We start from the raw sequence: 14,252 nt of genomic DNA, 5'->3' as shown, positions 1-14,252 counted from the left end.
CAGTCCAAAGACATATAGGTTGGATTGATTGGCGTGCCAAAATTGTCAGTAGTGTGTGAATGAGTGTGTGCCTTGCAATAGATTATCACCCTGTCCAGTGTGTACCCTGCCTTGTGCCCTAAGCCTCCTGGGATGAGCTCCAGGCCCCCACGACCCTGAATACAGGATAAAGCGGTATAGAAGATGAGTGAGTGAGTAATGTGTGTCTTACTACATATTTTCCACTATACATCATATCGATCCTTTCGTGTCCTTTACCTTTATTTTGGACCGTCAGATTTATAGTTTATTGTCCTTTGTGTTTGATTTGTTGTAATTAATATTTTATTGTTGTTATTGCTGTTGTTGTAATTGTTAAATGTATTTAATGTGTTTTGTATTCTATTTGTATTGTTTTAATGATAATAATAAAAAAAAAATCTGACCTGCCTATTATTGAGTATACCCCCCTTTTTGACACCAAAAAGTCAAATGTCAATGTCACAGTGATGCACTGTGTGTTCTGACACCTTTCTACCACAACCAGCATTAACCCTTTTTGAGTCTTGGCCGCCCATGACCCTGTCACCAGTTTGCTGACCGCTACAGCTTGGGAAGATCCCACAAGATCTGCAGTTTTGGAGTTGGTCTGACCCTTTCCCAACTGTGTTTGACTGAACACACTTAGTTAGTAACCTAGTATAGTAACCCAATGTGAGGAAACTTTAAAGCACTTTTTGTAGGTTGTTTTGGATAAAAGCATCTGCCAAATGCCTGCATGTAAATGTAAATGATACTATGGTAGTTGGAAGTGGGTGGGATAAACAGTATATGGCAGCAATTAACCTTCTGTCCCTAAAGTTGGGCAAGCATAAGGATTTGAGTGACTTTGACAAGAGACAGATTGTGATGACTAGAGGTCTGGGTCAGAGCAGCGCTTGCAAGATGTTCTCGGTCTTCAGTGGTCAGGACATATTTTAAGTGATCCAAGGAAGGAAAATCGGTGAACTGACAACTCACTGTTGCACATGGGAAGTGAAGTCTGGCCTGTTTATTCTGATCAAATAGAAGCTCTAGTGTAGATCACTAAAACAAAAAACTAAACTAAACAAAAAAACAAAAAATTACTAAAATTACAGAAAAATGGTTAAAAAAAGTTTTTTTTATTGTGGGTTAACTCATGAAACAGCTTTTGCTGACTGAATTTTTTTAAAAAATACATAAACTCACTTTGTTTTGCCTTTTATTGAACGGCTCCCGGACGTTTGCGCCGGCGTACGGTTCAGTTTGGTTCATTCGTTCATATGCCAAATGTGATTTATATGCTAGTGCAAATTTATTCCAAAATGTAAATTCTTGAGGCACAAATTGTTTAGGGAGGGCATTTATACGCTGAGCTTGTTGTTAGTCTTTCGGCTTCTCCCATCGAAGGGTCGCCAGCAGACCAGCCGAACTGCACGCAACTTGGCACAAGTTTTACACCAGGTGCCCTTGAGATGTTCACTACATCCAGTGGCTGGGGTTTGGGTATTAGGTGGGAATCTAATCCGCGTCTTTCGCACCGCAGGCGAGTCATCAATGCCCATATGCCGAAGTTCCACTGTAACAAATCCAGTTTGTTCTAGAATGTAGATAATAAATCACTAAACCAAAAAACTAACAAACAATGAATTTAAATGCTCAAAAAAATCATACCCCACTATTTTTAATCTATGTGTTTTTTTTTGTGTGTGTAAAAACATGATAAAAAATCATCTGATTGTAGCAAGCTAAATACAGTCTTACATGAACAACAACTTATATTTTTTACACGTACAAAAATTAAGAGCTAGAGTAGAATGTGAGATAAACACATAGACAGAAAGCTATCGTTAAACAATATGATAAAAATTAAATCTAATTGTTAAATCTAATTTGTGTGTAATAATATTTCTTTTAATACATTACATACGCTTAATAAAACAAAAGTACTGTATGTATGGGGACACCTGACCATCACACCTATACTAAAAATAATAATAATAAACTGGCCCCATTTAAAACTTTCAGGATAACTGTAATGTCTCTCATCAGCACCGGACCTCACTGATGCTCCTCTAGTGGTTGAAGAAACATAATGAGATCTTCAACAAGGACAGCTGTATGACCTGGAGGTACGTGATAATGGATGACGTCATACTGCATGCTTCACGTTGTGTGACGAATCATTTACATAACAGCAGCCAAAGACCATAGTTCCATCATTAACATGCATTTTTCCTCTTTTGAAACGAATAAGATTGTTTATATGAAAACGCAGCTCATCATGTTTAAAAGACACAGCAAAACAAAAGCTCCTACATAATCCCTCGTGGAAAATAAAAGTTATTGCATAACTTTCACGAATCTGGCAACCATGTTGTTGCGTTCATGTTTATCTTCCGTACTTGAACAAACCCCGCCTCCTGACTGCAGAAATACACGTTTTTTTAAACGATATAAATGAAACCGCAGAAATTTGTTAATAATATAAAGTAAAACGAAAAGTGCAGAATGTTTTTTGACGCGTTGTGGATAAAAAATTTAAGTCTCGAGCTTGGAGCGTTAATGACATCTCTGTCAAATCAGGGTCGAGTCTGATAAATTTCCAGCCAATCGGAGAAAGAAGCTGGGTAACGTTGACCAATGACAGACAAGGAGGCGGGATTTCACTTTTACTACAACAGTTCCGTCAACAGTTTGCGCCGCAGGAAAACAGATAGATAAATAAAAAAAGCTACACACACACACACACACACACTAAAACATTCGATAGAGATAACACTAAATAAAAAACAGCAATAGAGACATAAATAACACTATAAACCATACAGAGAGAGAGAGAGAGAGAGAGAGAAATATAGATACATCTGTTTCTTAAAAATTTTGGATAATGCCATAATAATAAAAAAAAAAAAAAAAAAAAAAACAGGATAAGGATGTATACAATGACGGAAACTTCAAAGCATCTGCCAAATGTCTAAATGTAAATGTAAACAATGAGGCTGAAACACACACACACACACACACACATATATATATATATATAACCCTATATATATATATATATATATATATATATATATATATTCATATCTTTATCTTTTTTTGTCTATATGTTTGTCTGGCTATTTATCATTTATTTAATAACTTATTTTTTTATTTATTTTTTTATTAGTTTGTTTATTTGTTTATTATCTCTAGTGTTCTCTCCATTTTCCATCAATTTGTTCATCTATAGATAGAACAGGAGCTAAACAAGTCTGGAAAATGGAGAGAACACTAGAGAGATAAATAAATAAATAATTGGACAAATAGAAAGAGAGTGATGGAGAGATAACTATAAAAGGTAACCAGCCAAACCAGCAGATGGACAGAGAGAAAGAGCTCCATATATAGATAGATCGATAGATATCTATATAGAGTACAACAAAGGTACAGTGACTATTCAGGGTGTTAGAGAGTGAAAGATGTCAGACAGCATGTCAGCAGATCTCCTTAAGATGGCAGTGTGGACTCACAGACAGGCCGCTGTGCAGCTTACACTCAGAAACTCAAAACCTGTTTTATTTCTTTTCCTTCTTCTGTTATCATCACCACAATATGAAAAAACATATGGAGTAAAATAAAATGTTCTACCTCTTGCTTACAGGAATAGACTAACGTGCTGGTGAAAAAAAAATCACAAAACAACAAGAACATAAAAAAAAAATCATAGTCTTACCATCTATTTCTACAGATCTTATTCCCAACCATAATCATAATAACAAAGCTATAAGTAGCTTCTTTTCTCGGCTCCATACTGAACTGAAATGCATATCAACTTCTGATTCCTATCACATTATAGCATTAAAGCATATACAGTATATATATATATATATATATATATATATATATATATATATATATATATATATATATATATATGTTTTTAAACGTTAAATCATGAATTCCCAGCACAAATTAACTATAAGCAAAACAGTTCTATAAAAATCAAATCAAATGTGTGTATAAAAAAGTCCCGTAAAACACAAATAATGACATCACATGAATTTTTAATTTTGATTTTCCCAAAAAACATATTTTTTTCACAATTTGTTAATTTTCTTGTGATTTTCTTCACTATTTATTCCCTCGCATAATTTTTCTATGGTTTATTTATTTTTATGTGATTATTCTTTCCATGATATATTTGTACCAAATTTTAGCACAATTAATTTATTTCCGCATTTCTTTTATGATTTATTCATTTCTATGTAATTAGATTCATAATATATTTATTTCCGTTTTTCCTAATGTATTAATTTCCACGGTTTTTATTTGATAATTAAAATGATTTCTTTATTTTTATGTGAGTTTTAAAGAGATTAATTTTTGTAATTTGTTTAATTATAACAGCAATTGATATAAATTTTCAGATATTTTTTACAGTATTTATTACAGTAAATAATAAATATTTATTAAGTTGCATTTACTTTGCCTAATTTTGTTTTATATAATTATTCATTTTTAACAATTTCTTTATTTCCATTAAATTTTTCATGATTTATTTCTTTTTATGTACTTCTTTCTCAGTTTCACATGATTTATTAAGAATTTTTTTTTACACTTCCATTTTATTTGCATATGTGATTCTTTGTTTCCACGATTAATTTATTTCTACATGATTCATGTTATATCACATGCAGCATTATTCACAGTGCAGTTCCAGGGCACAGCCTGCTGAGATTTCATGAGTTTTATTCTCTGGGATTATTGGGATTCAGTTTTCCTGAATCATAATTAATCAAAATTTTACATTCCTCATTGGTCGCATGCTATCAATGTACTTAATCTCATCTATAATTCCATTATAATTCTAATTGAATTCTTTAAGCGTGAAAGATGAAGTTGGTTCTAGAAGTTGCATGCATGAAGTCAGATTTATTATTAATTCTGGTTTCAGCTTCATCTTTAAGTAAATGCATGATACTCATTTATGTGAACAGATAAGCTAACATCATATCAGTCCTCATGTACAGAATTTCATATGTTTTGGATGTGCTTATTGTCTAAAATATTTCTTTAAATCAGTACTTCAGCTTTGCATCTTGTACATATTAACACTTCCAACATTTTGGTCATCCTGTACAGGGATGCCTGTGGGAGGCCTGGAGCCTATCCCAAGGGATTCTGGGCACTGGGAGGGGTACACCCATTATGGGGTGAAAGTCCATCTTCTAGCAATTTAAAAGCTCCAATTAGATTAATCTGCATGTCTTTGGACTTTGGGAGAAAACTCATCAAACATGAAAGTGTGAAAGCTGGGTGTAGATTATGCTTCTGTAACCTCACATGTAGTTTTGTTTTATTAGCATATATTTTTAAACACCACAATTTCAAGCTTAAAATGAACAAAATGTTCTGTAAATGTTCTGTGGTTGAGTTGTGTTAAGGCTCTGAGTTACTGATCAGAAGGTTGGCGGTTTCAAGCCCCAGCTCAACCAGGTTGCCACTGTTGGGCCCCTGAACAAGGCCCTTAACCCTATCTGCTCCAGGGGTGCTGTATCATATCTGACCCCAGGTTTGCTGGGATATGCGAAGAAAGAATTTCATTGTGCAGTACTTAACTAACTTTACAGTGCGATTAATGTTAAAAGAAATTTCATGAGTGTTTTATTGTTTTTACAATAGATTGTTTTTGCGGATTTATTAAAGAACGACCTGTAACGTGATTCTTTACAATGTCACACAATGTTTTGTCCATTTATGGCAGCATCTGCAGAGCAATTTTCTTTTATCACTTAAGCTACAGCCTACTATAGACAATCATTCCCCTTTCCTCCTCTCTAAAAGGAAAAAAACAATGTCATGCTCTAATGATCTGAAACGTTCTCCAGTGTGCAGACTTTCTCGTGTCTTAAAACCCAAAGATGTGGTTTTGCATCTGCGGGTTATAAAGCGCTGACTCTCTGGACTTCTTCTGACCAATCAGATTTTAGAGTCCAACATTACTCTGGTGTAATTTATTAAGCAAGCAAATATGCAGCTGCTGGAGATCCTGACCCCTGTAATCTAACAGCTGATATTTAAAATTCTAATCACCTTAAACAAACTGATGTAATTCGCTTGGCCGACATTTCTGTCACTAGCTCTGTCTTTTCTCCACGAGTCTGATTCGATGACCTCAGAGAGCTCATAACGCGCCTGCTTTACTGTGCCATACCAGCCCGTCTCGATTACCCTCATTACCCTGCGAATGACAATCAAGGGTTTAATGGTGCTTTATGTGGAGAAGGATTGATTTTTTGGAGGCCGAGGCAGGCTATAAAGCTAAACAGCCAGCATATTTTTCTTCCTCCCTCGCTCTTGTTATTTTTCCTGGGAGGCGAGGGAATCAGCTCCAGCTCACTTCCTTGCCAGCAATTTGTTCTGCCACTTCTTAACGTATTTCAGATTTTCGGGTTTTCTACCCAAACAGCGGAAAAGCTGCCAGGATAGCACCGGGCTTGACTCGACTATCTAAAAGATCAAATCCTGATTGCATGGTTGCATGTTAAACCCTTTTCCCTTTCTGACATTGTTCGGTTATTACACTGCCCCCAAGTCTCAGAAACGACTCGGCTCTGGTGGGACAGATTGTGCATGAATATTGAATCGATCCTTTTGGCTTTCGTAAATTAGACATGACTCTTGCCACAGCCATTTCTCACGCAGTGCTGAATGGCTGCGAGTGATTGCTGTGCAAAATGGCACAAGTGGCGCTGCTATGTTAGGGCAGGGATAGACAAACAGCTGCTCTGTCTGAGAAAACAGAAGACACAGTGAAAGATTAAACACATTTCGGGGGTTTGCAATTAATCCCTCGTGAAGAATGCAGGATTTAACTCCGGCCTACGTGACTGAAAAATGCAAGAAGCGCTGTGATGAATGATGATTTCTGGTGAATGAAGACCAAAAAACGGATTGACATTTGCAGACTTCAATCACAGTGACTCTTAGCGGCAGTAAGACATTTAAACAGTGCAAACGTTTTAAAGATCTTGGCCGAGATGGCTCGGAGCACATTGCAGTTTTTTTCGTTGTTTCTAACTTCTAACTTCAATGGAAAAGATTTTCAACAACAACGAAAAGTTAGTAAAAAATTTCAGGAGATGATTGAAATGCTATTTCCCCTAACGTTATTTTACCTTGATGGTATCCAATAAACATCAACAAACTTACTATCAGTACGTAATGAAAAGAGTTTACATGAGTCCACTTTTATTTTTTAAACAGTTGTAGACCAATTATATATTATTCATTCACTTGCAGGAAATGCTTTATCATGTTGAAGATTGTAGTTGATTTGAAACCTGAGTATGAGACGGCAATACACTCTGGATCGTGACTCTGGAAGCCCATACACACACTTTAGAAGCAAATGCTTCTCAACGGCAAATGCAAATCCACCTCTTGATATGTTGTTTTATTTTAAAGGAAACTGGAGAACCTAGAAGAAACCCAGATGACAACCTGAAAACAGAATCGAATCTGGGATTCTTGGTGTGTGAGTTGACATCATGATGTTTTGAAAAACTAATGAAAACAATCAAAGCGTCTTTATAAAATTTTCTCCCCAATTTAATCAATTGCCACCCGTTCACCAGCTGTTCCCTGGTATCCAACATGTACCAACAAGGAAAGGTGAAAGAAACACATGGTTCCTCCAAGATCTTATAGATCTCCTGCTCCTGTTAGAAGGAAAATGCTATCCACCCACTTCTGCATAAAAATGCTCAACTCTGATTGGCCCGTGTTGCTGTGAGTAATGCAATTCCTTCCCTCCAGAGGGTACAACCAATGTCCTCCTTTGGAGTGCTTTGGACATGCAAAGCTGTAACACTACCAGTGGTAAACCTAACGATCTTCCAGTCATAAGTGGCTGTTTTGGCCCGATTCTTGAATCTGGGTTGTTATTTACGGTAAATAACATTGAATGGTTTCTTAGTGATTTTTTTTGTTTTTTACGGTTTGTTTATTTGTCTCCATGGTAAATATCCATTAGATTTTTTAATTTATAACCTAAAACAACAAGTTCACATTCAGAGACCGCACACAAAGTCAGGTCTATAAATTTTTGAACGGAGATAAGTTTTTGGCATTTGGCCTCTGTGCACCAACAAAACTGATGGTTGCCTCCCCCGACCCTGTACTGGATAAGCGATATGGAGAGTGAGTGAGAGAAATGGCATGTTTGGAGAACGAGCGAAATGAAGAGAAGTTGAGGAATGAAAAAATGCATTATCTGAGGAGTTTTCCAGCTGAAACATTAACACACCATCGTTAACACACAAGGGAATCTCTGACAGCTGTGCTAACTTGGTAAAGTCATAGTAGAATACGGGTCCTTTAAAAATGATTTACTGACTCGAGATATTACTATTATCCAGAACACTTACAGTAACCTCTCTTTTCCGAATCAGAGCATGTCTCATTGCTAATACATGATGCAGTCAGAGTTATATAGATACTATATGTATTGGAATCACTCTTTGTGTAATTTTGTGCTCTGGAAATCTAATATACAGAGTGTGAAGCAGCCGATGAAGCTCTTTTGGTGCCTATGGTTTGCCACTATTTAGATAGGTAGGGCCATTATTTTTTTTTCTAGCCGTATACAGTACTGTGCAAAAGTACAGAGACTCCTCCACATTTCTTCATAATAAATTAAATTCAAGAACTGTGAAACTGTGTGGCTTAACAAACAAAAACATTCTTCTGAAACTGTTCAGGGACAGGACTGAACATGAGAGACAAAAAGAAGTCCTTCAGGAAGCCTCAAGAAATACTACATATAATAACTACACAAGTCTGGCTCTTTGGAAGCCAAATTTAAAGAAATGATGGTCATGAGTTATCGCATCCAATGATCGTCTTACCTCACCAGTATGGATTTATTATTGTAAAAGCTTCTTAAACCACTCAGTGATGGAGACACTTTTGTGCAGATTCAATGGATTTAAATAAAAAGGGGAAAAAAACAATACTCAATTTATTAAAGATTGACACAGATCATACATGGTTCTCAAAATTTATATTAAGAATGTATGTTAAAATGAAGAGAAAAAAATAAAGTCACAATGTGTTGTATAAACATTTAAATAATTGAACACAGACAAGGCTGATCCTGTGGACACGCCCATCTTTGGCAGACACTAATGAATATCAATGAGTATGAAAATGCACGGTCATGTGACGGTGTCAAAACAAACAAGATGCCAGAAACCCAAATTAGTAAAGATTTGGCAGATTCTTTAAAAAAGCTTGCATCTTTTTTTTGTAAGTTGGCCCTGTGTCCGCCATGATGGTTGTTTCGAAGGAAATTATAATGAGGGCTCAGGTCAAGTCAAATCAAATCAAATTCCAATTTTATTTGTCACATACACAGTCATACACAGTACGATATGCAGTGAAATGCTTATACGACCGCTTGCGACTTTAAAAAAAGATTATTAATATAGGAAATAAATATGAAATAAAATAAGAAATAAAATATATAGAAACTTTAGCTAAGGGAAATACAGATATGGTGGATAAAACTAAATAAAAAAATATAAGAAAAACCTTTAAAAAATATTTTTTTCAGTACAAATATAGAAAACTTTATTCAAATTTTTAAATTATGCAGTGAAATGCTGACCTTAAAAAAAAAAAAAAAACTTAAACGCAATAAATAAATATGGATAAAGAGAAATACTAAGGAAAATAAATTTGTCTAGTAAAATAAACTGTACAAATAAGGGCATAATAAAAATATTACAAAATATAGAAATATAGAAAAAAAGTATATATATATAATATGTGAAAGTGGCAATGGTTGTGCAATTATGCATAAAAAGTGACTTATTAAAGTGTCTTGTGCAATTGTCCATAATAAAAATTTAAATATGTAGTATGTATAAATATATGTATAATAAATAATAATAGTATATAAATATGCATAAATGTGTTTATGTGCAACGTCCATAAGTGTCCATGGTGTCCATGAATGTCCAGAATAAGTGCAAATGCAAATTTACGTGTGTAATCTGCAAATAATAATAATAATAATAATAATAATAATTAATGTGATCTCCAAGCTATTGAAGCGAGGTTAGGTCTAATTAGCATACAAAAAGTACAAAAAAATTTCAAAATATTTTTTTTATAGATAAATGTGCAAGGCCAAGGCAATCATGGTATCACTCCTCATTTTTATGAGTATTCATCTTATTTATGGTGTAAACCATTAAATAATTAACACAATCCAGGAGCTTCAATCCTGATCCAGTCAAGCTTTGAGTTGTGTTAGTTTGCTTCACAGTCTGCTTTAACTGAATATCCCTTCAACACACATACTACAACGTGTCTACTCTTCTACAGTACACATGATTTACACTCCTGTTTCCACTATTTGGGGTCCCGTTTGTCTTAAGGTCTTCCTCATGTCAAAGCCGTGTTTATACTTTAGCTTTACTGTATACTTACATACTTTTACATCAAACCAGAACAGCACAAATGTGTTAAACAGTATATCTGACCTATTAAAGAGAAAAAGAAAAGCAATCTTTGTTTAGGTTCTTTCAGCTCACGTCATTATACCTGCTTCACGTATGAAATATTTATATGTTAAATCAGAAGTGAGTCATGCATTACTGCTTTCTGCTTCCCGTCAGTCCTGTTACAGCTCAGTCTTAATAATCTTTCTGGGCAAAAAATGAGGTCATGATGTATGCACAAAGAAACACAGTAATGCGCTCCTAGTCTCTTTGGAGTTAGTATTGCACAACTTTCTTGTAAGGCAAGGATTTCACACAGAATTACAACTGTTCCCGTTGTGCTTTCCTTAATTGAAACACCATGTATAAAGTCGAAGAAGGGATAGGATATGCTCCGGATACATTATCACAATGTAATCGAATAAAAATACAATACTGATATAGGGTATTACAGTACGAGGTCAATACCTGTACTTGCATTTGTTGATAACACAAATTTGATTAAATTTTAAACCCATAGTGGGTGTGGGTTAAATCTGAAATAAATATGAGCTGGAAAACATTAGCAAAATAAACCCATATATATATATAAAAATACAACAGTGTCAGCATAGCCGCTTTTAATTCAATTCAATTCAATTTTATTTGTATAGCACTTTTAACACTGGTCATTGTCGCACAGCAGCTTCATACAATCGAAAGAAAATGATGGAAATGTGTATGAAAAGTGAAAAATGTGTATGAATCAAAAATGATCAGATTGTCTCTGATGAGCAAGTCGAGGATGATGGTGGCGAGGAAAAACTCCCTGAGATGGTAGGAAGGAAGAAACCTTGAAAGGAACCAGACTTAACAGGGAACCCATCCTCATCTGGGTGAAAACAGGTAGCAGGGATTGATCTGCATCATACTGTGTGTTAGGAGGCTGGAAATTCAATATAACCGTTTATGTCGATAAGTTAATAGTCCAGTTTGTTATTGCTTCTACTCATCAAAATATAAACTAGTCTAGTCCTGACCAGGTAGTAAAGATGAATAAACAATACAAATGCACCTCATGCCATGATTGCAAGCTTCATATCAGACTAAAGGCATGTAAAAACCTAAAAAAAAGTCTTACATGTGAAAGTTATATATTTTTACAATCAAACCAGGACCTTGATTGGGACTTAAAACCTCCCTTTATTTCTCTATATAATTCCCTGCTACATTAATGCATTTATCCCAGAGGTTCACTATGCTTAGACACCATCAAGGTAGAAAGTTTTCTCAGTAAACCGGAGCCAGAATCGGAAATCCTGTCTGAAACCCTGGCCTTCCAGGAACTCCTTTAATTCTCCAGAAATGTGAAAATGGCTTGGAATGAGGTCAGGACTACACGGGGGACGTGGCACTAACTCACCATAAGAGTTGTTGGTGAACGATCGTGTCTACAGTTCACACAGACAGATGCGTCTCTTTCTTTCGCAAGTTGGGGACAAGTTATCTGTTGTTTTGATTTTCAAAGATCAGGCGTTCCACTCACTGAACTCTGTTAACAAAACACCTGTTTTTACTTTACCATTGTAGATTATTGTGTATAGAATGATAAGTAATGGACTTGAGTTCTTTTTAAGATATGTGTGAAGCATAAAAAACTTAAAAAGAGTCTGAAAACTTTCCACTGTATATCTACAGTATATACGATTTTTGCATGTCACCCCCCGAATGGAATGTACTGTAAACGGGTGTGCTGTTGGATGTGGGAATGTGACAGAATCTATGGTCTGTTAGGATATCTGCAGCTGAGACATTTTCTGTGCTGGTCCTGGACTCAGGTTCAGGGCAGGCCCTAGGCGAGGCTTTGAAAAACTCCTACAAAGCTGCTTTGTGCTTGCCTTTCTTTTGGAATTTTCTATCTTCTCCTGGATAGGTAATGCTTAAAAATTCATTAGCAGCTAACATGCACAAGCTGAAGTTTCTAACTAATATCTCGCTCATTTTAGACATATCCAATTGTTCGCCTGGTTTAAATAGGAGATTAACTTTGTTCAGGTAATTCCGACCAGGTACTTTGATTGGACGACAGGCATTCCATGAGTGCTGATATAGAGTATAACAGCACTGGGACATTTAACTATTTGTTATATAGAAGAGTACTATATGTATCACTCTGCCTTACAGGTGTTCTAATAATCATTAAGCTCTGATTAAGAGTACTGCTCTGTGTATGTATAATTTTATGATAATAAATGGGCGGCACAGTGTTGTAGTGGTTAGCACTGTCGCCTTGCACCTCCAGGGTCCGGGTTCGATTCCCGTCTTTGTGTGCATGGAGTTTGCATGTTCTCCCCGTGCTTGGAGGGTTTCCTCCCACAGTCCAAAGATATGCAGGTTAGGCTATTTGGCGTTGTGTGTGAATGAGTGTGTCCTGCAATGGATTGGCACCCTGTCCAGGGTGTATCCTGCCTTGTGCCCTAAGCCTCCTGGGATAGGCTCCAGGCCCTCGCGACCCTGAATACAGAATGATAAGTGAGTGAGTGAGTGAGTGATAATAAATGGTATTTGTGAAACTATTGTATAAATGAAATATCCCACTCGCGGTTGTGCTGAATATCAGTACAGCTGTGACATCTGCATTATCTCAGGTTGTGACCTCATGCCTACAGTATGACCACATCACGGTGGTGGTACTACTGTAAGTGGTCGAAACACAGCCATAAACAAGGATTCTATCTTACAAAGATGTTTTCTATGTCATTTAATTATACTTCTGCTGAATCCAGGGAACATATTATATTTTTAAATCTGGACTACGGTTCGGAAGATCCCAGGTTCAAACCCCACAACCACCAAGTTGCCACTGTTGGGCCCTTGAGCAAGGCCCTTAACCCTCAACTGCTCAGATGTGTAATAAGATAAAAATGTAAGTCGTTCTGGATAAGATAAGAGCGTCGCCCAAATGTAAATGTAAATTGACTGTTACCCCTTTAATTGAGTAGAGCTGTCTGGTTCATTAGGCCAAGTAACAAACATCTTCTTAAAGTAATATATGTAGACATATGTAGTAATGTAACATTTTTTGTTTATGACAATTTTTATTAAAAATTTCTTTTCAGTTTCTCACAAATACTTATATTCTCCTAAAAGACACATGCAATAGTACTCTGGCTCTACCGTCCTGCCCAAGACCACATCACAGTCCTGCTGATATTGAAATTGATTTATATACTTAATGGAAATTGCCATTACATTCATCTTTTTCTTTAGTACATAGAGTTTGTTAATCCGGTACTTTGGAGATGATATACTTTGTATTGTACGGTATTGTATTGTATTTGTGTTTTAGTTTCAGTATATATTCAGTATTTTATTTCAAAAGTAAAATCTTCACAGTAACATCAACGGGTATTTGAGGTGCTTATGTTATGAGGATAACTAACAGTGGAAGTGATGATGGTATTAGTGACATCGCAGGGTGCTCCAAATGGAGAAATATTGTCGAAGGGAAGTTTAATTAAATGACATTCCCTAAGCAAGGAGCAGTTTAAAGTTCACTATGCAGCATGTTTTTGGATAGACTTTGTACCCCTATCTCAGGCTCAATTTGGCAAGGGCCCAGCACAGCCAAACATTCTCCCATGAGCAAAAATAACAACAAAACAATTAAATGGCTGAACATAAATGTAAAAAATATAAATATAAATAAATAAATAAATATATAAATAGGAGAAAAGAAAAGGCACCCTTGACCATTCTTATGAAATGGGATGAGCT

Source organism: Clarias gariepinus, chromosome 8 (assembly GCF_024256425.1).
Source record: "Clarias gariepinus isolate MV-2021 ecotype Netherlands chromosome 8, CGAR_prim_01v2, whole genome shotgun sequence".
NCBI classification, from domain to species: Eukaryota; Metazoa; Chordata; class Actinopteri; order Siluriformes; family Clariidae; genus Clarias; species Clarias gariepinus.
This window is presented reverse-complemented; position numbering follows the sequence as displayed.